Consider the following 25,705-nt stretch of genomic DNA (forward strand, 5'->3'; position numbering starts at 1 on the left):
TTCCGGTGGTAGCGCGGCCATTTAGCTTATGGGCTAGAAAGGGGCGCTTATGGGCTAAATAATTTTGCTATATCAAAATATGGAAATGGTCCATGACTAGATTTTAGGCTCATAAATACCAGGATTTACATATTTACAAATTACAACTGAGGTGTATGACAAGAAATTTAAAAACAAAACTGTACACTGGCAACATCTAATCTAACTATGTGGTAACATAATGTTTTAAAATACTCAAAATATGTAAGTATTGTTGGGCCGAAACGCGTAGACTAACCAAGAGATTTGTGAGGCTTCATATTTCACCAGGATCCATCGGCATTTGGGGGTAAGTTTATTCACCGATAAGCTACACCCCATAGGCCCTGTTTGTTGAGGAGTTTTTTCTTTTTTTTCTGATTTCAGGTCCATGTTTTTGTCAAACTAGGATACCGGATCAGGACAAGTTCTTAGGATCGTTTTCCCACCAGTTGGATTTAATTATGGACTCTTTATAGGACATTTTTAGTTATTTATTTGATCCACCATTTGTGATTCGATATTTGTCAAATTTGTTGTAATTTTTTATATGTCATTTTTTATAAGTTGATTGTACACTTTATTCGATCACTCCATCTGATACACTAAAGTATACACAGTTAGTTTCAACTTGGACCACCCCATTTTTATATTTTTATATTTTTTTCATTTTTTATTTTTACTATTGCCACTTTTTGATTTTGAAAACGTTTTCTTTTTTCTTTTTTGGAGCACCCATACACAATTGATATACATTCGTTACACATGTATGCTTGACATTGTTTCATTTTGACATTGTTTCATTTTTTCACATGTTGATTTATTTCACTTGCCCTACACCCCTCGATTCATTGTGATCCTACACCAAATTCGTTTATTTGTATTGATATGTATCTGTTGTGCACTTTACTATAAGCTCCTCTTGATCATCATTATTGTATATGGTGAACCATTTCACCATCACCTCATTGGAGTCTTTTACCGATTTGACATATTAGAGTGATTTATTGATTTTATTGAGTTGGATAGTGGAGTCACCCCCCCCCCCTCATTTTATGTGTATTAATTCTCAGCATATTCCGTGATATTTTAACAATTGTCTCATGATGTTATAACATTTTATTGTGATTTTTTATTGTGATTAAATATCCCCATTGTTTTTTATATACCCTCTGGTCTTATACCCATGTGCGATTTTATTTGTGTGGTCCTAATTTATTTGGAGCACTTTTAGCTTTGGTTTTATGACTATGTAATAAAACTGTATATCATTTTTACTGTGAGTAGTACTCTTGTTAATTGTTACAAGTACTGGTTCCTGATAGATACCTTAGCCTTGTGGCGCTCCTATATATCCACAATTGTATTGTCTTTGCCCAAATACTTCGACGTTGGGGCAAACCAGAGATAGATCTCATGGCGTCTCGACAGAACGCCAAGCTTCCTCGTTACGGGTCCAGATCCAGGGATCCGGGAGCGGTTCTGATAGATGCTTTGACAGCACCTTGGACCTTCGGGATGGCTTATGTGTTTCCACCCTTTCCGATGCTTCCTCGATTGATTGCCAGAATCAAACAGGAGAGAGCATCAGTGATTCTAATAGCGCCTGCATGGCCACGCAGGACTTGGTATGCAGATCTAGTGGACATGTCATCCTGTCCACCTTGGTCCCTACCTCTGAAACAGGACCTTCTGATCCAGGGTCCCTTCAAACATCAAAATCTAATTTCTCTGAAGCTGACTGCTTGGAAATTGAACGCTTGATTTTATCAAAACGTGGTTTTTCTGAGTCAGTTATTGATACCTTAATACAGGCTAGGAAGCCTGTTACCAGAAAGATTTACCATAAGATATGGCGCAAATACTTATATTGGTGCGAATCCAAGAGTTACTCATGGAGTAAGGTTAGGATTCCGAGGATATTGTCTTTTCTACAAGAAGGTTTAGAAAAGGGTTTATCCGCTAGTTCCTTAAAGGGACAGATTTCAGCTCTGTCCATTCTTTTACACAAATGTCTGTCAGAAGTTCCGGACGTTCAAGCTTTTTGTCAGGCTTTAGCTAGGATCAGTCCTGTGTTTAAAACTGTTGCTCCACCATGGAGTTTGAACTTAGTTCTTAATGTTTTACAGGGTGTTCCGTTTGAACCCCTTCATTCCATTGATATCAAGCTGTTATCTTGGAAAGTTCTGTTTTTAATGGCAATTTCCTCAGCTCGAAGAGTCTCTGAGTTATCTGCCTTACATTGTGATTCTCCTTATCTGATTTTTCATTCAGACAAGGTAGTTCTGCGTACTAAACCTGGGTTCCTACCTAAGGTGGTCACTAACAGGAATATCAATCAAGAGATTGTGGTTCCATCTTTGTGTCCTAATCCTTCTTCGAAGAAGGAACGTCTGCTACACAATCTAGATGTAGTCCGTGCCCTGAAATTTTATCTACAGGCAACTAAGGATTTTCGACAAACGTCTTCCCTGTTTGTCGTTTATTCTGGTCAGAGGAGAGGTCAAAAAGCTTTGGCTACCTCTCTCTCTTTTTGGCTTCGTAGCATAATACGGTTAGCCTATGAGACTGCTGGACAGCAGCCTCCTGAAAGAATTACAGCACATTCTACTAGAGCTGTGGCTTCCGCTTGGGCCTTTAAGAATGAGGCTTCTGTTGAACAGATTTGCAAGGCTGCAACTTGGTCTTCTCTTCATACTTTTTCCAAATTTTACAAATTTGACACTTTTGCTTCTTCGGAGGCTGTTTTTGGGAGAAAGGTTCTTCAGGCAGTGGTTCCTTCCGTATAAAGAGCCTGCCTGTCCCTCCCGTCATCCGTGTACTTTAGCTTTGGTATTGGTATCCCAGAAGTAATGATGACCCGTGGACTGACCACACTTAACAGGAGAAAACAAAATTTATGCTTACCTGATAAATTCCTTTCTCCTGTAGTGTGGTCAGTCCACGGCCCGCCCTGTTTTTTATGGCAGGTAAAAAATTTTGAATTATACTCCAGTCACCACTACACCCTTTGGCTTCTCCTTTCTCGTTGGTCCTTGGTCGAATGACTGGAGGTGACGTAGAGGGGAGGAGCTATATAGCAGCTCTGCTGGGTGAATCCTCTTGCACTTCCTGTTGGGGAGGAGTTAATATCCCAGAAGTAATGATGACCCGTGGACTGACCACACTACAGGAGAAAGGAATTTATCAGGTAAGCATAAATTTTGTTTTTAGTTAGATATTTGTAGTTTATTTAATTTATTGATAGTGTAGGTGTATTTGTATCTTAGGTTAGGATTTATTTTACAGGTAAATTGGTAATTATTTTAACTAGGTAGCTATTAAATAGTTATTAACTATTTAATAGCTATTGTACCTAGTTAAAATAAATACCAAGTTACCTGTAAAATAAATATAAACCCTAAAATAGCTACAATGTAATTATTAATTATATTGTAGCTATCTTAGGGTTTATTTTATAGGTAAGTATTTAGATTTAAATAGGAATATTTTAATTAATAATATTAATATTAGATTTATTTTAATAAGATTTTAGTTAGGGATGTTAGAGTTAGATAGGGTTATTATACTTAATATATATAAAATATAATAACGATATTAACTATATTAACCCTAATATAATTAGGGTTAATATAGTTAATATATATAATATAATAACTATATTAACTATATTAACCCTAATATAATTAGGGTTAATATAGTTAATATAGCTGGCGGCGGTGTAGGGGGATTAGATTAGGGGTTAATGTGTTTAATATAGGTGGCGGCGGGGTAGGGGGATTAGATTAGGGGTTAAATAATTTAATATAGGTGTCGGCAGGGTAGGGGGATTAAATTAGGGGTTAATAATTTTAAAATAGATGGCGGCGGGGTAGGGGCTCACTTTAGGGGGTAGGTAAGGTAGATGGCGGCGGGGTAGGGGCTCACATTAGGGGGTTATAGATTTAATATATCTGGCGGCGGGGTCCTGGATCGGCGGTTTAGGGGTTAATAACTTTATTAGGTGATGGCGGGGTTCGGGAGCGGCGGTTTAGGGGTTAATACATATTTTATTGTTAGGATAGTGAGGGGGATAGCGGATAGATGGTTAAACGTGTCGGGCTAAGTTTGGGAGGCGTGTTAGACAGTGCGGGAGATTTAATAACTTCAGTCAGGGGTGATAACACAGCAGGAGTGCTGACAGTATTACACTTAGTGTATTGTAGGAAGTGTTACTGCCCATTATTAGAGAATCTCAGTATCCCTCTAACCAGACTTTGCTCCAGCTCCTCCCACCAACAGCAGCAGCAGCAGTGCTTACTGATGTGTTTTTGTACTCTGTCCAGAGGGAACTTAGTTCCTCCTGCAAAAATAGTGCAGGAACCCCGTTGCCATACGTTCCCGCTCGACTTGACCCCTGTGTAGCAGATGTCAGATGTGCATGTGTATGAGTTATACAGCGTGTAAATGTTCAGTAGGTATCAAATGTGTATGTATATGAGTGATGCTGTGTGTATATGTGCAGCAGGTGTCAGATGTTCATGTGTATGAGTGATGCAGTGTGTAAATGTGCAGTAGGTATCAGATGTGCATGTGAATGAGTGATACAGTGTGTGTATGTGCAGCAGGTATCAGATGTGCATGTGAATGAGTGATACAGTGTGTGTATGTGCAGTAGGTATCAGATGTGCATGTGCATGAGTGATGCAGTGTATGTATGTGCAGCAGGTATCAGATGTGCATGTGAATGAGTGATGCTGTGTGTGTATGTGCAGCAGGTATCAGATGTGCATGTGTATGAGTGATGCAGTGTGCGTATGTGCAGCAGATGTCAGATGTGCATCTGTATGAGTTATACAGTGTGTGTATGTGCAACAGGTGTCAGATATGCATCTGTATGAGTTATACAGTGTGTGTATGTGCAGCAGGTGTCAGATGTGCATCTGTATGAGTTATACAGTGTGTGCATGTGCAGCAGGTATCTGATGTGCATGTATATGAGTGATGCATTTTGTGTATGTGCAGCAGGTGTCAGATGTGCATGTGTATGAGTGATGCAGTGTGTGCATGTGAAGCAGGTGTCAGAATCTGAGCATGTGAATGAGTGACACAGTGTGTGTATGTGCAGCAGGTATCAGATGTGCATGTGTATGAGTGATGCAGTGTATAAATGTGCAGTAGGTATCAGATGTGCATGTGTATGAGTGATGCAGTGTGCGTATGTGCAGCATGTGTCAAATGTGCATGTGTATGAGTGATGCCGTGTGTGTATTTGCAGCAGGTATCAGATGTGCATGTGTATGAGTGATACAGTGTGTGTATGTGCAGCAGGTGTTAGATGTGCATGTGTATGAGTGATGCAGTGTGCATATGTGCAGCATGTGTCAAATGTGCATGTGTATGAGTGATGCCGTGTGTATTTGCAGCAGGTGTCAGATGTGCATGTGTATGAGTGATACAGTGTGTGTATGTGCAGCAGGTGTTAGATGTGCATGTGTATGAGCGATGCAGTGTGCGAATGTGCAGCAGGTATCATATGTGCATGTGAATGAGTGATGCAGTGTGTGTATGTGCAACAGGTGCCACATGTGCATGTCTATGAGTGAGGAAATGTGTATATGTGCAGTAGCTATCAAACATGCATGTGTATGAGTGGTGCAGTGTGTGCATGTGCAGCAGGTGTCAGATGTGCATGTGTATGACTGATGCACTGTGGGTATGGGCAGCAGGTTTAAGATGTGCATGTGTATGAGTGATGCAGTGTGTGTATGTGCAGCAGATGTCAAGTGTGCATGTGTATGAGTGATGCAGTGTGCGCATGTACAGCAGATGTCAGGTGTGCATGTGTATGAGTGATGCAGTGTGTGTATGTGCAGCAGGTTTCAGATGTGCATGTGTATGAGTGATGCAGTGTGTGTATGTGCAGCAGATGTCAGGTGTGCATGTGTATGAGTGATGCAGTGTGCGTATGTGCTGCAGGTGTCAGATGTGCATATGTATTAGTGATGCAGTGTGCATATGTGCAGCAGGAAATCAGATGTGTGCATGGGTTTAAGCGATGTGTGTAGCAGTGATCAGATTACTCTGTGTGTTAGAGGTTGTGTGTGTGTTGCGGTGTGTAAATGTGTTTAACTTTGTTAATTCTCCTGATGTTTTGGTCTAGAACTGTCCCTGCACAGTTCAGATGTCTCCCTCCCCTTCTCCCACTTTCCTCCCTCTGCTCTGCACTAGTGTTTATCAGCATGTTTTCAGCATGTACCCCCTACATTGAAAACATTTTTGCCATCAGTACCTCTAACTGAAACACATAAATATTATTAGATTAAAAAAAATTAGAGGCAATTGTTTATATCCCAGAATGTGACAACTTTGTGCTAGATATATTTCTTTTGCAAGATGTACCGAGTCCACGGATTCATCCTTACTTGTGGGATATTATCCTTCCTAACAGGAAGTGGCAAAGAGAGCACCACAGCAGAGCTGTCTATATAGCTCCCCCCTTAACTCCACCCCCCAGTCATTCTCTTTGCCGGCTCTAAGCAGGAAGGGTAAAGTGAAAGAGGTGATAAACTGTTAGTTTTATTTTATCTTCAATCAAGAGTTTGTTATTTTTAAATGGTACCGGTGTTGTACTATTTACTCTCAGGCAGGACATAGATGAAGATTTCTGCCTGGAGGATGATGATCTTAGCATTTGTAACTAAGGTCCACTGCTGTTTTTTAAAAAAGCATTTCTTGTGATAGTTATGTGTATCACTCACCAATAGATGGCAGCAGAGCCACTGTGTTTTGTGGTTGGCGCGAAAATGTACTTTTAAAAGTATGCAGTTTAACATTGTGTAAATAGCATGAATAAGAGTCTGTTGACTCGAAATGTTGCTTGTCCTGATGTTTTGGAATAAAGATTAAATTAAATCCATAAGTGCTGTGGACATTGCTGATATTATATATATATTTTAGGGAATGGGCAGATTCCCAGTTTGCACGAGCACTTACTCCACTTAAAAGTGTTGCTGTTTCCAGTTTGTATTGGATGTTACTATTCTGCCAGGTAAACGTGCAACAGGAGAATTATAATATATAATGGATACCAAAACAACAGACGATAATAAGACATTTGCCTATACTGAGCTGGATGCAGCCAGGATTACAACCCTATCTAAAGGCTCAAGGGAGTTTTTGCGAACGGCTCCAATAGAAAATTTGAGCAAGGAATATGAATCAATGGTTCAGAAAAATGCCAAATGGGACCTTCATGTCAGCACACTGTAGGAGTATTATCGGGGGATGAGGATCCCTAGGGGTCTAAGAATAAGCACCTGCCCCACGTTATTAAAAACGAATAAAGAGTATTGTGACAAATTTGAATTAATACTCAACAAGTGCTCATATGATCTGATGGTCCTGACTGTGGAGTCGCTAATTAAGGAGATAGCGATACAGGAAAAGATTCAAAAGAGTAAAGAAGAACTTACGAGCATGTTAACACCGGAAGAAATGGAGGCCCTGATTAATTTTAAACAAGTTGAAGGAAAAACCAGTGAGCTCCAGAAAATCATCAAGGGAAGAAAGCGGCAGAAATTTCAGCTAGATGAGACGGATTACCAGACGGGTAATGTGTACAAGTGGCGGAGTGGTTACCATGGATACCGTAACAACAATAAGCGTCATGATGCTAGAAAGACCAATAGGCATCAGGGAAGAACATCAGGTGATGCGGAAGTAACGGCGACAACACACTCTGAGACAGATGACTCGTCCCCTTTGGATACAAGCAGCGAAAGAGAGGCAGTAGGAAGCACCGCAAGAGGAGGAAATGTAAGGAGGTCGAGCCGAAGAGGCAGGCAGTTCCGTGGGAGATCACGCCCTTAGATAAAGGGGACAACATTGTGGACACTAACGATACAGGAGGGGTAAGATCTATGCACTCTTCTGTCCTAAATATATCTGGAAAAGAATTGACAAATGATGAACTGAACGTGTTAGAGAAGGGGCTAACTTTTTGCTCATATACAAGGACAATTTTTTTTTATCTTAACAGAGACGTGCAAAAATTCTTTAGAAATTTAAAGCTTAAAATGTAGTTTCAGCAAAATGAGCAGATATTACCTTTAGCAAATGTTAATAACACTGTTTGGGCATTAAAAGAATTAGCATTGAAAAAGAAAAGTGTGTTTAACCCTGTTGTAACTGAACATAGTGTAAATACCTTTATTGAGTTGGTTGAAGGGGATATTGAAAAATTGAGAGCTAGAGAGGACAAAATATGCAAATATCACGGTAATAGCCCTAAGAAACATAATTTGACAAAAGGGGAATTTAAAGCTATACAGACCCCATAAAGCTAAATCCAATGAGGTTACTATCAAAAAAGCAGATAAGGGCGGAGCCACAATAATCCTGGATAGACAATATTACATTAAAGAGATAGAGAGCCAATTGGGGGATAAAGAAACTTATAAAAAGCTTAAAGGGACATGAAACCCACATTTTTTCTTTCGTGATTTAGAAAGAGCATGTCATTTCAAACAACTTTCTAATTTACTTCTATTATCTAATTTGCTTCATTCTCTTGATATCACTTGCTGAAAAGCATATCTAGATATGCTTAGTAGCTGCTTATTGGTTTGCTGCACATAGAGGCCTCGTGTGATTGGCTCACACATGTGCATTGCTATTTCTTCAACAAAGGATATCTAAAGAATTGAGCAAATTAGATAATAGAAGTAAATTGGAAAGTTGTTTAAAATTACATGCCCTATCTGAATCATGAAAGTTTAATTTTGACTAGACTGTCCCTTTAACTATAACCCTGTAGAGAATATACAGAAGGAAATAGAGAACATATTAAATAAAGCTTATAACAACAAATTAATTGATAAAAAACTAAAGGAATATTTATTCAACAAAGAACCTAGAAATCCTATCTTTTACACCGTGCGCAAAGTGCATAAAGATGCAACTAGACCACCAGGGATGCCTATTGTCTCAAGTGTTAACTCTACATTCACCAATATTTCTGTCTTTTTAGACAAGATATTACAATCAGAGGTGTTACAAATGTCTTCATATTTGAAAGATACTGGGGATTTTTTGAATAAGGCTAAAGATTTGTATCTGGAAACAGACAGATTTGTATTATATACTATGGATGTGAAGGGCTTATATACAGCCATTAAACATGAAACAGGCATTGGAGTTGTTAAGAAAATTCTTAGGCTTAATAAAAAGCATACGGAGTTGCAAGTAGAATTTATTGAAGATTTGTTTAGACTTATACGATATTGGAATCACTTTATCTTTCAGGATGATTGGTATGCACAGATCAAAGGAACAGCTATGGGGACCAATGTTGCCCCATCATATGCCAACCTATTCATGAATGAAGTTGAAGAGAGAGTCATCTATGAAAATGAGAAGTTTATTGCTTATGGTGCCACATGGTGGCGCTACATAGATGACGTGTTTGGCATATGGTGGGGCAGCGTTGAGTCCCTGTTTGAGTTTGTTAAAGAGATCAATTCAGCTGTAAGGGTCTTAGAATTATCTGTCACATGTAGTGAAGAATCTGTTTCTTTCCTGGATACCAGGGTTAGCAAAGAGGAGAATAAACTTAAATTTGACCTTTTTGTAAAAGAAACTGATAGAAATACACTATTAAGCTACAATAGCTTTCACCCTAAAAAAATTTTTTTATTGTTTTTTATTGAGGCAATGGAAACATACATAGAACAGTTACAAGTTGAAGGGCAACAACACAAGTGTAACAGTGGAAGAGACATTGATTACATAGTCAAATATCACTATTAAATAAGAGGTCACAGCTCCTCTAGTCGGTTCCAAACATTACCCTACAACATTGTACCTCATTTTTTGATAAATCTGCGTAGCGTCTTCAATGGAACAGAGATCCATTCAAGGGATCTGGATTCTAAAGACATGTTTCTACTATAAGAATTAAACAAAACACTTAATAACATAATGACATGTGCGAACCATAGGTTATATAATGACACAAGTTGATCCAATATGGGTTTCGTGGGTTGGTCTAAGCTCTAAAATAAATGACAATAGAGTTGTTCATTTTACTATTACTATGACAGGCACAGAGTAACACAACTAAAGAGTTTCAACAATGAGAACAGCTGCATCTGTTGCATGCGAATACACTTAAGTCTTGACCATCCCAGTCTCAATTCTCAAACCTTAGTGTGTAGGTATATAGGGTAAAAGCTATGTTAAAAATTGAAAATTGCAGGGATAGGCTAGTTTCAGATGTTAAGACACGTATGAGCGTGTATACTGGAGCTGTCCTTAATAAGATCCGATGAGCCCTCTTCACACTACTATAAATATAAGCTAAGACCAAGGCTCTACGGACAGAGCAGAGACTACTTCACTCTGCCAAAAGGGGGTATGGGGGACAAAGTCTGTATCCCTCGCCACACAGCTGTGTGTGGGGGGGGGGGGGGGCGGAACCAGGCCTGATAATGATTTACCCTTTATTAGAGAGACTGTATGCTCTCCTATATGACTAGCGAATACATAGTTCCTGAAGGGGACTACAATAGTGACCGGCGAATAAACTCATTTAATTTCATGTGTAGTCGGGAGCCTCAAGAAGGCATTCAATATTGACTCTAGGTACACTCAATCTAGCACGTGGCTATTTATGCATAATAGTTGGCTGAAATGCTAGCTAAAAGTAATAAAATTCGCTTAGCGCTCACTAATCTCCTCCGCTATAAATAAGCATTAAGAAAACAGTATGTGCATTTGAATGGCGCTTTTAGGTAATTACACTTAACACTAGTCACCCAGCAATAGGGCTACAGCATAGCTAGAAGTTGCAGTTTTAATCAGCCAAAGACCCCTTTCAAGACCAGTTAGCTCATAGTAAGCTTTGAGGCTATTCGCAATATGCAAAACTGACTACATCCCAAACACACATCACAGAGCAGTCCCACATAGAGAGTACAGAAGAAACAGGAAAAATATACTATGTACTGTGTCAAAGGGTATATCAAGTACATATGTCCACTGAGCGACCATATTATTATGAGTCCGCCCAAATATGAGTATTTGTATTTATGCGCTCAGGGAGAAAGAGAAAAATGGTGACATTCAGGAGAATAAAAATATGCAGTGAGCAGGAGAATGGGCTATAAGAAAAAAACAAACAAAAAAACAGCACAATGCGCCAATTGATACATGAGAGTATGGGGCAGTCCTCAACTGGAGATCTGACGTTATGTCTTCATGAGTACAGTGGGTATTAGACCATAGTAGGTAAGGCACCTCCAAACACGTAAAGCGTAGCGTTATAGTCACTCCCCATGTCAATAATTGTTCAAATGCCCATAAGTCCTGCCTGTAGCGTCCGATTAGCCTGTCTGCATGCGGGCAAAGCCATCTGCCTCCAAGCGAGGCCAAACAGTCCAGAGATCGCTAGGGGAGTATAGGTAGAGAGTCCGGTACATCTGAGGGCTCAGGCAGCGTTCCCCGCCGAGTGGCCGTAAGAAGCCCACAGGTGCAATGACAGGGGGAAGTGTGCTTGATAGCGTGTGGGCGCTGCAGTATTTCTCCATGTGCGAGTGATCAAATTTTATTTCTTTCCACTTGTGGAAGTCATCTGCTGTGGCAGAGGGAGAGTAAATGTCCATTCTGAGGATCGCCCCCGCCAATACCGGCAATGTAGGGCTCGTCTGGGGATCCGCAGGCGATGTAGTACACTGTGCCTCTCTTAGTCCTCTGTCCTCCTCTGTGTCTGTATTGTAATGTGTTCGCGCCTCTTGCATTGTAACTATAAAGGCATCAAGTCTCTCACACAGCCGCCTCCCATGTTCCTCCAGCAGTTTTCTAATATCCGTGTACAGCATTTGTGTCTCCATGCCTGACTGTAGCATACAATCCCCCAAGATGGTGCCTCAGTATGTGGAAGATAGCTCCGCTACCACTTATCAGATTACTACTGTACAAACAGTCATCAGATTATGCTCAGCATGACTCAGTTGTCTTCTTATATTATTACCTGTTAGGTACAACATTTGTGTTCAGGGTTTATATACTCAATAGGGCTATTTTGATGACTGCATACCCGGAGCTCTCAGACTATGCGGCCATCCTGGTTGCTGGGTAACTCCGCCCCCTCACCCTAAAAATTTAATAAATTCACTACCAAAAAGCCAGCTTATGAGGGTAGATAGAATAGTAAGTGACAATAAGATTAAAGAGAAACGTCTGAAAGAAATGCAACAAAAATTTGTCAATAGAGGTTATCCTCAGACATTAATAGAGGAACATCTTAATAATCTAAAGGATAGCAAAAGAATGAAAAACAAGAATAATAATATTGACAGAATGGTTGTAGTAACTCAATATAACCCCAACAGTGAACAAGTATCACGTATAATTAAAAAACACTGGCATATCCTTAAAGAATGCAACAGAGATATGGAGGTCTTCAAAAATCCCCCCCCCCCCATATAGCATATAGGAGGGTGAAAAATCTCAGGGACCTATTGACCAGTACCGATATAAGGACTAAAAAGAAAGATACACAGACCTTTCTGAATAAAAAGCAACTAGGGTGCTACCCTTGCCTAGGCTGTATAAGCTGTAATTCAATGATTAAAGGTAAATATTTTTTTCACCCTAGAAATGGAAAAAGATATGAAATAAAAGCATTCTTTACATGTGAGTCCACTTACATAGTATACCTTATCAAATGCCCCTGTTCCCTAATTTATATAGGGGAAACGACCCGCAAGGCCCAAGATAGATTAGCCAACATAGGTCTGATATTCGATGTAAAAATTATGAAGCACCAGTCTCAAACCACTTCTTGAAATGTGGCCATCATATCAGTCATCTGAGATGGTAAATTATTGATAGTGTTAAACAACAAAGAAGTGGTCAGAATAGGGAAAAACTCCTCAAACAGAGAGAAATGTATTGGTTATATGAATTAGAGAGCCTGACACCCAAAGGTCTTAATAGGGAGTATGACTGGTCTGTTTTTTGTAAAGACATGTTGAAACACTAGAGAAGTGCTGTATAATAAGAATTAGGGTGGTTAAAATTGTATCCACTAGTACTCATGTATATATTAAAAAAAAATTGTAACAATTCATAATAGGCAAAATGTAACTTATTATTTGTTTTTTTAAAAAAGCATTTCTTGTGATAGTTATGTCTATCACTCACCAATAGATGGCAGCAGAGCCACTGTGTTTTGCGGTTGGCGCGAAAATGTACTTTTAAAAGTATGCAGTTTAACATTGTGTAAATAGCATGAATAAGAGTCTGTTGACTCGAAACGTCGCTTGTCCTGATGTTTTGGAATAAAGGTTAAATTAAATCCATAAGTGCTGTGGACATTGCTGATACCATTAGACATGTGCATGGCGAAAAAATTCTGTTCTGTTTTGATCGATTCGGATTTTTTCGAATTTCGGTTCGGAGCGATTCGAATTCGGAAAAATTTGAATCAATTCCGTTCGGATTTGTTTCGGATTCATTCGGATTCGAATAAATTCGGCTTGGATTTGTTTCGGATTCATTCGGATTCGAATAAATTCGGCTGGATTCGGTTCGGAAATTCAGAATTTCGGTAAGTGTTAGGAGGGAATAGACTACTATTATATACTGTATATTAGGTGTAACCCATAGCAGAGTGATATAACCTAATATACTGTACAATACTAGTGTAATCCATGGCCATCCGAATTTACCGAATAAATCCGAACTAATTCGGATTTATTCTGTAAATTCGGCAGTATTTTAATTTGGAAATTCGGTTCGATCCGAATCTCAGAATTTGCAGAATTTTCCGAATTTCCGAATCGAACCGAACCGAATTGCACATGTCTAAATACCATAAAGGACTCATGGCAGACGGTCCCTAAGGTGGAGGGAGCTATTTCTACTCTGGCTAAGCGTACAACTATACCTATTGAAGACAGTTGTGCTTTCATTGATCCTATGGATAAAAAATTAGAGGGTCTCCTAAAGAACATTTTTGTTCATCAAAGTTTTCTTCTTCAACCTATAGCGTGCATTGTTCCTGTAACCACTGCAGCTGCCTTTTGGTTTGAGGCTCTAGAGGAGGCTCTTCAGGTGGAGACCCCACTAGATGATATTCTGGACAGAATTAAGGCTCTTAAGCTAGCTAATTATTTTATTACAGACGCCGCTTTTCATCTCGCTAAGTTAGCGGCAAAGAATTCAGGTTTTGCCATTTTAGCGCGTAGAGCGTTATGGCTTAAGCCCTGGTCGGCTGATGTGTCATCAAAATCTAAACTTTTGACCATCCCTTTCAAAGGTAAGACCCTATTCGGGCCTGCACTGAAAGAGATCATTTCAGACATCACTGGGGGGAAAGGCCATGCCCTCCCTCAAGATAAGTCAAATAAGACAAGGACCAAACAAAATAATTTTCGTTCCTTTCGAAACTTCAAGGGTGGTCCCGCTTCCTCTTCCCCTGCTGCAAAGCAAGAGGGGAACTTTGCTCAATCCAAGCCTACCTGGAGACCTAACCAGGCTTGGAACAAGGGTAAGCAGGCCAAAAAGCCTGCTGCTGCCACTAAGACAGCATGAATGGGTAGCCCCCGATCCGGGGCCGGATCTAGTAGGGGCAGACTCTCTCTCTTTGCTCAGGCCTGGGCAAGAGACGTTCAGGACTCCTGGGCCATAGAAATTGTAACCCAGGGGTATCTTCTAGATTTCAAAGATGCTCCTCCAAGGGGGAGATACCATCTTTCTCAATTGTCTGTAAACCAGACAAAAAGAGAGGCATTTTTACGCTGTGTAGAAAACCTTTTTACCATGGGAGTGATCTGCCCAGTTCCGAAAGCACAACAGGGACAAGGTTTCTACTCCAATCTGTTTGTGGTTCCCAAAAAAGAGGGAATCTTCAGACCTATTCTAGATCTCAAAATCCTAAACCAATTCCTAAGAGTTCCATCCTTCAAGATGGAGACCATTCGGACTATTTTATTAATGATCCAGGAGGGTCAATATATGACCACCGTGGATTTAAAGGATGCGTATCTACACATTCCTATCCACAAAGATCATCACCAGTTCCTCAGGTTTGCCTTTCTGGACAGGCATTACCAGTTTGTGGGTCTTCCCTTCGGGTTGGCCACGGCGCCAAGAATCTTCACAAAGGTGCTAGGGTCCCTTCTGGCGGTCCTAAGGCCGCGGGGCATAGCACTGGCGCCTTATCTAGACAACATCCTAATTCAAGCGTCAACTTTCAAACTAGTCAGGTCTCACACAGACTTAGTGTTGGCCTTTCTAAGATCTCATGGGTGGAAGGTGAACATAAAAAAGAGTTCTCTTATTCCTCTCACAAGAGTCCCATTCCTGGGAACTATGATAGATTCGGTGGACATGAAAATTTTTCTGACGGAGGTCAGAAAATCAAAGATTTTAACCACATGCCGAGCTCTTCATTCCATTCCTCGGCCGTCAGTGGCTCAGTGTATGGAGGTAATCGGACTTATGGTAGCGGCAATGGACATAGTTCCATTTGCTCGCTTGCATCTCAGACCACTGCAACTATGCATGCTCAAACAGTGGAATGGGGATTATGCAGATTTATCTCCTCAGATAAATCTGGATCAAGAGACCAGAGACTCTCTTCTTTGGTGGCTGTCACCTGTCCCGGGGAATGTTTTTCTGCAGGCCAGCGTGGGTTATAGTGATGACGGACGACAGCCTACTGGTCTGGGGTGCGGTCTGGAATTCCCTGAAAGCACAGGGTTTGTGGATTCAGGAGGAGGCCCTCCTACCGATAAATATTCTGGAATTAAGAGCGATATTCAATGCTCTTCAGGCGTAGCCTCAGCTGGCTTCGGCCGGATTTATCAGATTTCAGTCGGACAACATCACGACTGTAGCTTATATCAATCATCAGGGGGGAACAAGGAGTTCCTTGGCGATGATAGAAGTTTCCAGGATAATCCGATGGGCAGAGACTCACTCTTGCCATCTATCAGCGATCTATATCCCAGGGGTAAAGAACTGGGAGGCAGATTTTCTAAGTCGTCAGACTTTTCATCCGGGGGAGTGGGAGCTCCATCCAGAGGTGTTTGCTCAACTGGTTCAGCTATGGGGCACACCAGAATTGGATCTGATGGCGTCTCGTCAGAACGCCAAACTTCCTTGTTACGGATAGTGATGTCGCAAACCTAAAGATTTCGGTTCGCGAACGGCGGACTCGAACTTCCGCAACTGTTCGCGAACCGGCGAACCGCCATTGACTTCAATAGGCAGGCAAACTTTAAAACCAACAGGGACTCTTTCTGGCCACAATAGTGATGGAAAAGTTGTTTCAAGGGGACTAACACCTGGACTGTGGCATGCCGGAGGGGGATCCATGGCAAAACTCCCATGGAAAATTACATAGTTGATGCAGAGTCTGATTTTAATCCATAAAGGGCATAAATTACCTAACATTCCTAAATAGTTTGGAATAACGTGCTTTAAAACATCAGGTATGATGTTGTATCGATCAGGTAGTGTAAGGGTTACGCCCGCTTCACAGTGAAAGACCAAACTTCCCGTTTAAAGGGACAGTCTACACCAGAATTTTTATTGTTTTAAAAGATAGATAATCCCTTTATTACCCATTTCCCAGTTTTGCATAACGAACACATTTATAATAATAATATACTTTTAACCTCTGTGATTATCTTGTATCTAAACCTCTGCAAACTGCCCCTTTTTTCAGTTCTTTTGACAGACTTGCAGTCTAGCCAATGAGTGCCTGCTCCCAGATAACTTCTCGTGCACGAGCACAGTGTTATCTATATGAAATACGTGAACTAACACCCTCTGATGTTTCACAGTCAAAAAAGTTTTGTTTTTTTAATTTTACACTACTGTTACAACAGATATGAGTGGTGGCACTAGTTGGCAAGTGGGCCTGGCACACATGTTGGCAGGCAAGCAACTGCAATTAGATTACACTAGCAGACTGATGTTTCACAGTCAAAAAAGTTTTTTTTTTAAAAATGTACACTACTGTTACAACAGATATGAGTGGTGGCACTAGTTGGCAGGTGAGCCTGGCACAGACGCTGGCAGGCAGGCAACTGCATTTAGATTATACTAGCAGACTGATGTTTCACAGTCAAAAAAGTTTTTTTTTTTAAATTTACACTACTGTTACAACAGATATGAGTGGTGGCACTTAGCAAGTGGGCCTGGCACACAAGCTGGCAGGCAGGCAACTGCAATTAGATTATACTAGCAGACTGATGTTTCACAGTCAAAAAAGTTTTTTTTTTTAAATTTACACTACTGTTACAACAGATATGAGTGGTGGCACTAGTTGGCAAGGGGGCCTGGCACACACGCTGGCAGGCAGGCAACTGCTATTAGATTACACTAGCAGACTGATGTTTCACAGTCAAAATTACACAGGCAAAAAAAAAATAAAAATACTGATGTTCTAGCCCTTAAAAGGGCTTTTTGGGGTGCTGTCCTTACAGCAGAGATCAGATGAGTCCTTCAGGACTGTAGTGGACACTGAATACACTAGCCTAGCTATCAATTTCCCTATGAAATCAGCAGCAGCTACACTGTCCCTCCTCTCACTAACATGAATCTAAAATGGCTGCTGTCCAGGAGCTGGGAGGGTCTGGGAGGGAGTGTCTGCTGCTGATTGGCTGAAATGTGTCTGCAGACTGTGAGATACAGGGTCAAAGTTTACTCAATGATGACGAATAGGGGGCGGATCGAACATCGCATATGTTCGCCCGCCGCTGCGAACGCGAACAAGCTATGTTCGCCGGGAACTATTCGCTGGCCAACAATTCGTGACATCACTAGTTACGGATCCAGGTCCAGGGATCCTCAGGCAATACTGATAGATGCTCTAGCAGTACCCTGGTCGTTCAACCTGGCTTATGTGTTTCCACCTTTCCCTTTCCTTTTGCGTCTAATTGCCAGAATCAAACAGGAGAGAGCTTCTGTGATTTTGATAGCACCTGCATGGCCACGCAGGACTTGGTATGCAGACCTGGTGGACATGTCATCTCTGCCACCATGGACTCTGCCACTAAGACAGGACCTTCTGATTCAAGGTCCTTTCAATCATCCAAATCTAATTTCTCTGCAACTGACTGCTTGGAGATTGAACACTTGATTTTATCAAAGCGGGGTTTCTCTGAGTCGGTCATAGCTACCTTGATTCAGGCTCGAAAGCCTGTCACCAGGAAAATCTATCATAAGATATGGCGTAAATATCTTTTTTGGTGCAAATCCAAAGGCTACTCATGGAGTAAGATCAGGATTCCTAGGATTTTGTCCTTTCTTCAAGAAGGATTGGAGAAAGGATTGTCAGCTAGTTCCTTAAAAGGACAGATATCTAAATTTAGTTCTTAAAGTTCTTCAGGGGGTTCCGTTTGAACCCATGCATTCCATAGATATTAAGCTTCTATCTTTGAAAATTCTGTTTCTAGTTGCTATCTCTTCAGCTCGAAGAGTTTCTGAACTATCTGCATTACAATGTGACTTGCCTTATCTTGTTTTCCATGCTGATAAGGGGGTTTTGCGTACCAAACCTGGATTCCTCCCTAAGGTTGTTACTAACAGGAATATCAATCAGGAAATTGTTCCTTCTCTGTGTCCTAATCCTTCTTCTAAAAAGGAACGTTTATTGCACAACTTGGACGTGGTTCGTGCTTTGAAGTTCTATTTGTAGGCAACCAAAGATTTTCGTCAAACATCTTCTTTGTTTTTTATCTATTCTGGGAAACGTAGGGGTCAAAAGGCTACGGCTACCTCTCTTTCCTTTTGGCTGAAAAGCATCATCCGTTTGGCTTACGATGGAAAGCAGCCTCCTGGACGGATTACTGCTCATTCTACTAGAGCAGTGGCTTACACATGGGCTTTTAAAAATGATGCTTCTATTAAACAGATTTGTAAGGCTGCGACTTGGTCTTCGCTTCATATCTTTTCCAAGTTTTACAAATTTGATACTTTTGCTTCTTCGGAGGCTATTTATGGGAGAAAGGTTTTGCAAGCAGTGGTGCCTTCCGTTTAGGCTCCTGTCTTGTCCCTCCCTTCATCCATGTCCTAAAGCTTTGGTATTGGTATCCCACAAGTAAGGATGAATCTGTGGACTCGATATATCTTGCAAAAGAAAACAAAATTTATGCTTACCTAATAAATTTCTTTCTTTTGCGATGTACCGAGTCCACGGCCCGCCCTGTCTATTCAAGACAGGTAATATTTTATATTGAAAACTTCAGTCACCTCTGCACCTTATAGTTTCTCCTTTTTCTTCCTTGGCCTTCGGTCGAATGACTGGAGGGTGGAGTTAAGGGGGGAGCTATATAGACAGCTCTGCTGTGGTGCTCTCTTTGCCACTTCCTGTTAGGAAGGATAATATCCCACAAGTAAGGATGAATCCATGGACTGGGTACATCGCAAAAGAAATAAATTTATCAGGTAAGCATAAATTTTGTTTTTCTCTCTTCAGGAATTTATTTTAAAATCCATTTTAACTGAATACAAATGCAGCAGATGTTTAGAAATGTTACAAAAACAAATAATAAAAATGCATCTCATAGAGAATACACACACAACACACATATATCTGCTTCTAAATTCATCACACACACAGCTTATCAGGCTTATTTCATTGTGGCAAATTTGCATAAAGAACATGTTATCTGCATCAGTGCAAAAATGAATGAAAGGGCAGGTCACTGTGTACATTGTACTGTAGCTCCAGGTAGCCGATAGCTACATGTACCACAGGGTAGGAAATCAACTCTGCACAACATCAGGGCAAAAAGAGGCCTCTGCAGTGTATCCTTAGATGCAGAACATTTATGTATTATTATTATTTTATGTTCTATCTAAAAGAGAAAGTTTCAAAATCTATCACAGAGCGGGGGAGTGGCTAAGAGGCGGCCATAGCTGGTCACACTTTATGAAGCTCCTGGATCCTTAATTTACAATTCCTGTGCCACTTGGCACCTGGTTTGCTGCTGTGATCGACCTTCCATACAGTCCAGGAACAGATCTAGCCTGTTGGGACCTTAGGCCGTGGGCTACTATCAAGCTCTCAACACCCCCCCACCCCGGCTTTTGATCTGCCATCGATACTATCATTTGCTAAACTTTACTTATATATGCCCTGCTCAGGGATCTTGAGCACAAGCTTGACAAGAGTTTTACTGACTTAAGAACTACTACTAGAGATGAGGTCCACAAGAAAGATTCTTGAGAGCCAATGAGACTTATGTCTGTCACTATAACAGAAGTCGCTTTAGTTCCAAACATCAGGCGATCCTTACCAGCCACTCTGATCTCTCCTCCGATTGCAGTCAGCATAATGAAAGAAGGGAAGGCCATGAGGCCCGCAATTCCTTTTAGCCGCAGTAATGCTGAGGAACTGAGGGTTACCTGAGATATAGGAGACCTGTATGCTGCCACTCAGCAACTCCCACTACTCCCCTTGATGTCCGATACTGGTCTCTCTGAGGGGACGTGTGACTCACCTCTGGTCTATCGCGGGGGATGTGCGGATGACTTCCCGCTGCAGGGTCAGGAGTTTCCAGGTTCCTTGGAATGTATAGAGGGCCGGGACATACAGGAGACACGTCTTTGGATGCTCACCTTTAACATCCAAAGCACCGGAAGCCCTAAATACAATGATCCCTATCTGCTTCCCAGCTACTTTGATCCGACTCCCCTTATGTCCACTTAGGAATCGGAGGTTCTCCGGATGGGCTCCATAGTTTGCAGAGTCAGGAGGGGTATTGGATGAAATCCTGATGACCGCTACTCAAACTCATACCGCTACCAGCGAATTAACTGATTAACTTCTCCACAGGCATGCTCACATGCTCATACCTTTCCCTTCTCCACATGCATTATATATAGGCCCCTCTCTTCTTTCTTCTCAATACCTTAGCTCACATGAACTACTCTCAATTTTAAAATCTATGTCACTAAACTGCACCACCTCACAGAAATACCCCCACTGCTATAAATCACATTCTCACCTACTCCTACTTTTCATCTTGCTGCTATTAGCATTAGGCAGAATCTCTCCAAATCCTGTACCCTCCCTCATTCCCACCATTACCCAATCATACACTCCTTATAGAAATGTTAACAAAAGCAACAAACATAACCTCATTTCTATCCCATGCATCCCATATGCACACACTCCTTTCACTTGTGCACTATGGAATGCTCGTTCTGTCTGCAACAAACTTACAACTATTCATGACCTGTTTATTTCAAATGCTTTCACTCTTTTAGCAATTACCAAAACCTGGCTATCTTCTTCTGAAACCGCTTCCATTGCTGCTCTCACACACAGTGGTCTCCACTTTAGCCATACCCCGAGGCCAGGTGAGAAACATGGTGGCGGTGTTAGGGTCCTGCTCTCCCCCTCCTGCACTTATCAGTACCTACCCCCAATCCCATCTCTCTCCTTCTCCTCCTTTAAAGTCCACTGTATCCACCTCTTTTCCCCCCTTTCCCTCCGAATGGCAGTCATCTATTGCCCTCCTAGACCGACCTCCCAATTCCTTGACAACTTTGCCGCCTGGCTTCCCCACTTTCTCTCTGCAAATATACCAACGTTAATTCTTGGAGACTTCAAAATTCCCATTGACAACCCGTCTGCCCCTGCTGCCTCTAAACTTCTTTCACTCACATCCTCTTTCGGTCTCTCACAATCCACCCTATTCCCTACTTACCGTGATGGACACTCAATCGATCTGGTATTTTCCTACCTCTGCTCTAGTTCTGAACTAACTTGTCACCCTTTTTCCATTTCAGACCATCACCTGGTCACCTATAATATTAATGCAACAGCTAAACCCACTTCTACATCCCACCTGCACCTCCAGAAATCTACACGCTGTGGATCCGCTCTAATTTTCAAAAATCATTCAAGATTTTCTCTCTCACACTTCCACTATAACCTGCCATGATCTCACTACAGCCCACTATAGCAAAACTCTCTCCTCTGCACTAGACACTCTTGCTCCTCCCCAACTGCGCAAAACATCACGCCATCAGTTACAGCCATGGCACACTCAGCAAACATGCTATTTGCAAAAATGCTCCCATACTGCTGATCATGTCTGGAGGAAAACTCACTCTGAACCTGATTCCATCCACTATAAGTTTATTCTTCGTTCATACACTTCTGCCCTTTACTTAGCCCAGCAAACCTACTTCTCTTTTCTCATATCTTCTCTTTCCACAAACCCTAAATGACTCTTCTCCACCTTTAACTCTCTCCTCTACCCACCTACTCCACCCCCTCTGTCTGTCTGTGCTCAAGACCTGGCTGACTACTTTCTAAACAAAAAATACATACTATCCAAAGCAGCATCCCAACACCAACCTGCAATCTTCAAACTCCAGGCCCAGTTTCTCCCTCTGCCACCCTCCACATCTTCCATCCAGTCACTGAGAATAAAGTTTCTTCACTACTATCTTCCTCACGTCTCACTACCTGCTCGCTCGACCCTATCCCTTCCCATCTAATACCCTCCCTGTCTTCCACCCTCACTCCTGCTCTTACTCACATCTTCAACCTATCTCTCTCTACCGGTTCATTCCCATCTTCTTTCAAATATGGAAAGGTCACTCCTATACTCAAAAAACCCTCCCTTGACCCTAACTCTCCTGAAAGCTGCCACTCCATATCACTGCTTCCACTAACATCAAAACTCCTCGAAAAACTAGTTTACAACCGCCTAACCCACTTCCTGTCCACCAACTCCTTGCTTGGCCCCCTGCAATCTGGATTCCGCCCCAAACACTCAACTGAGACTGCCCTTACCAAGGTTACTAACAATATTCTTTCTCCTAAAAGCAATGGCCACTACTCTATACTTATCTTACTTGACCTCTCAGCTGCCTTTGACACAGTTGACCACCCCCTCCTACTACAGACCCTTAGCTCTTTTGGCTGTGTGTGCTCTTTCTTGGATTCACTCTTATCTTTCTCACAGGTCTTTTTCCGTGTCATTTGCTGGTGACTTCTCCTCTCCAATGCCTCTGTCTGTTAGAGTACCTCAAGGATCAGTTCTGGGTCCTCTACTCTTCTCCATTTATACTTCTTCACTGGGTAAACTTAACAGCTATGGCTTCAAATATCACCTCTCTGCTGATGACACCCAGATCTACCTCTCCACCCCTACTCTCTCTCCCTCTGTCCTTTCTCATGTCAGCGACTGCTTATCTGGTGTTCTTCCTGGATGGCCTCTCACCACCTAAAGATTAACATGTCCAAGACTGAGCTCCTTCTAATCCCCCCTTTAGCTGTATGCCGACTTCTGACTTTTCTATCCCTGTCGACTGCATTACCATTTCCCCATCGTCCCAATTTCGCTGCCTCTGAGTTATACTTGACTCAAATCTATCCATCATCCCCCGCATCCAATCGCTTTCCTCACCTATGCAATCACCTACGCAATATTTCCAAGATTCGCTTTTTTCTGAGTGCTATCACCACAAAGCAAATAATCCACTCCCTTGTTATTTCCCGACTTGACTACTGCAATAACCTACTTACTGGCCTTCCCCTTCCCTCCTCTCCCCTCTTCGAGCCATCCTAAATGCCTCTGCAAGGCTAATCCACCTTTCCCGTTGCTCTGCATCTGCTGCACCTCTCTGTGAGTCCCTTCATTGGCTCCCCATTCACAGCAGAATTAAATTCATAATCCTCACCCTTACATACAAATCTCTCACCAATGCCGCTCCCCTCTGCCTATCCTCTCTAGTCAACAAGTACACTCCAGCCCGCCCACTAAGATCCAACAATTACCTGCTCCTTGCATCTTCAAATATCACCTCTTCCCATGCTAGACTACAGGAATTCTGTTGTGCAGCACCTACCCTCTGGAAAACTCTACCTTGTGCTGTAAGGCTTTCCTCTAATCTTTCTTCATTTAAATGCTCCCTGAAGACTTTTTTGTTCAGAGAAGCCTACCACCCAACTCAGTAATAAATTAATTCCACTCACCTAATAGTTCCCTCATCTAACTCTGTTTTAACATCTTGCTCACTCTTGCAGTCCTCACCTCCTGTTTTTCAACCTCCTACCCTCCTAGATTTTAAGTTCCCACAGGAATAGGGCTCTCAATTCCTCCTGTATGTGTTTGCAAAATTTTGTCTTGTCTCTTACAAGTTTTATATCATTGTCTTTTATAAATGAATAGTACTCATGGTCAGCGCAGAATAAATAAAGTATAATAACAATAAAATATTAACTTATGGGACTACTGGCTTACCATTTTCTCCAACTATTATGAAGGACTTTAGTTAACTGACCCCCATTGGTACTATGATCTATCATTGTTTTGTGCACCTTTTTATAATTTTATATTGTGAGCGTTAACACATTTATATAGCAAGTTAGGACACTTCGTAAGTCTAAGTATGAGTAATATACCAATGGGAATCTTTTTCACTCTGGAAGGCAGATACTAACTACTATTGCATTGCTATGAAATTGTGGTATAAAAAATTCTTAAAGTGACAGTGTATTTAAAAAATTTCTACAATTTGGGGAATTTTTTATTTAGAATAATGGACATGGACCAAGACTCTGTGTTTTTTGACAAATGCTTGTTATGCCTAGAGGCACAAATAATTTTGCCTATGCAATTCTGTGCTGCATGCTTAGCTAGAACACTTCAATTTAAAGATAAATTATTGCCCTCTGAGCCCAATGTCTCTCAGGATGATGCTGTTCAGGCAATGCCACAGCTTTCTCCTCAAACGTCCCAAGCCTATATGGCTTCACATACAGTGCCCTGCAGTTCCTCTCAACCTCCTGGAGGAGTTTATTTGCCTGCAGATTTTGCAGCACGGGTATCTTCTGCGGTATCTGCGGCATTATCTGCTTTTCCTATGCTGGGAAAACGCAAGAGGAAAATTAGACATTCAGATTGTAAGGTTTCTGTTCCACCTACTGCTATGCAGGTTGCCCTCTCTCATAAGTCTGATGAGGAGGATACGTTCATATGCTAATTTCTTAGACCTTGAAGACTGCCTCTAATCTGAATGCATTTTGACCACTAGAGGGCATTAGTTCATGTGTTTCATATAGATAACATTGAGCTCATGCACGTGAAGTTACCCTGGAGTGAGCACTGATTATCTAAAATGCAAGTCTGTCAAAAGAACTGAAATAAGGGGGCAGTTTGCAGAAACACAGATACAAGGTAAACACAGAGGTGAAAAGTGCATTTCTATAACAGTGTTGGTTATGCAAAACTGGGGAATGGGTAATAAAGGGAGTATCTTTCTTTTTAAACAACAAAAATTCTGGTGTTGACTGTCCCTTTAATGTATTCTCACTGTTATTGGACATATATTGTATGTTATTCATAAGTAAAACCCTCAATTAAAGATTTAAAAAGAAAAAATAAATCTATCACAGAGCTTTATATTTTTGAAAATGGATGTTGCTGTGCTGAATAAATATTTTTTTTCTGTGGGAGTTGTTCATGTTAGCTAATGTGCAGTAGAGATTCAGGACTTAGTTGTATATCATCTTATACTTTCTGTTAATTTTTATCTTGTATGTAAACAGCTTTTAGATGCAAAAGTTTATTTTTTTTTAAATATTTAAATGCTGGTCTTTCATATACTTGATAGAAAAAAATTGAGTATTATCTCCATTTAAGGAAATCAGCGCATGTGATTAATC

At 41.2% G+C, this 25,705-nt stretch overlaps 1 protein-coding gene across 1 annotated transcript in view; it reads left to right on the plus strand.

Moving 5' to 3' along the window:
* CPE (carboxypeptidase E) overlaps window positions 1-25,705 on the plus strand; it is a 249,223-nt gene that overhangs the window by 203,167 nt on the left and 20,351 nt on the right. The window lies entirely within an intron of this gene.

Source organism: Bombina bombina, chromosome 2 (assembly GCF_027579735.1).
Source record: "Bombina bombina isolate aBomBom1 chromosome 2, aBomBom1.pri, whole genome shotgun sequence".
Taxonomy (NCBI): domain Eukaryota; kingdom Metazoa; phylum Chordata; class Amphibia; order Anura; family Bombinatoridae; genus Bombina; species Bombina bombina.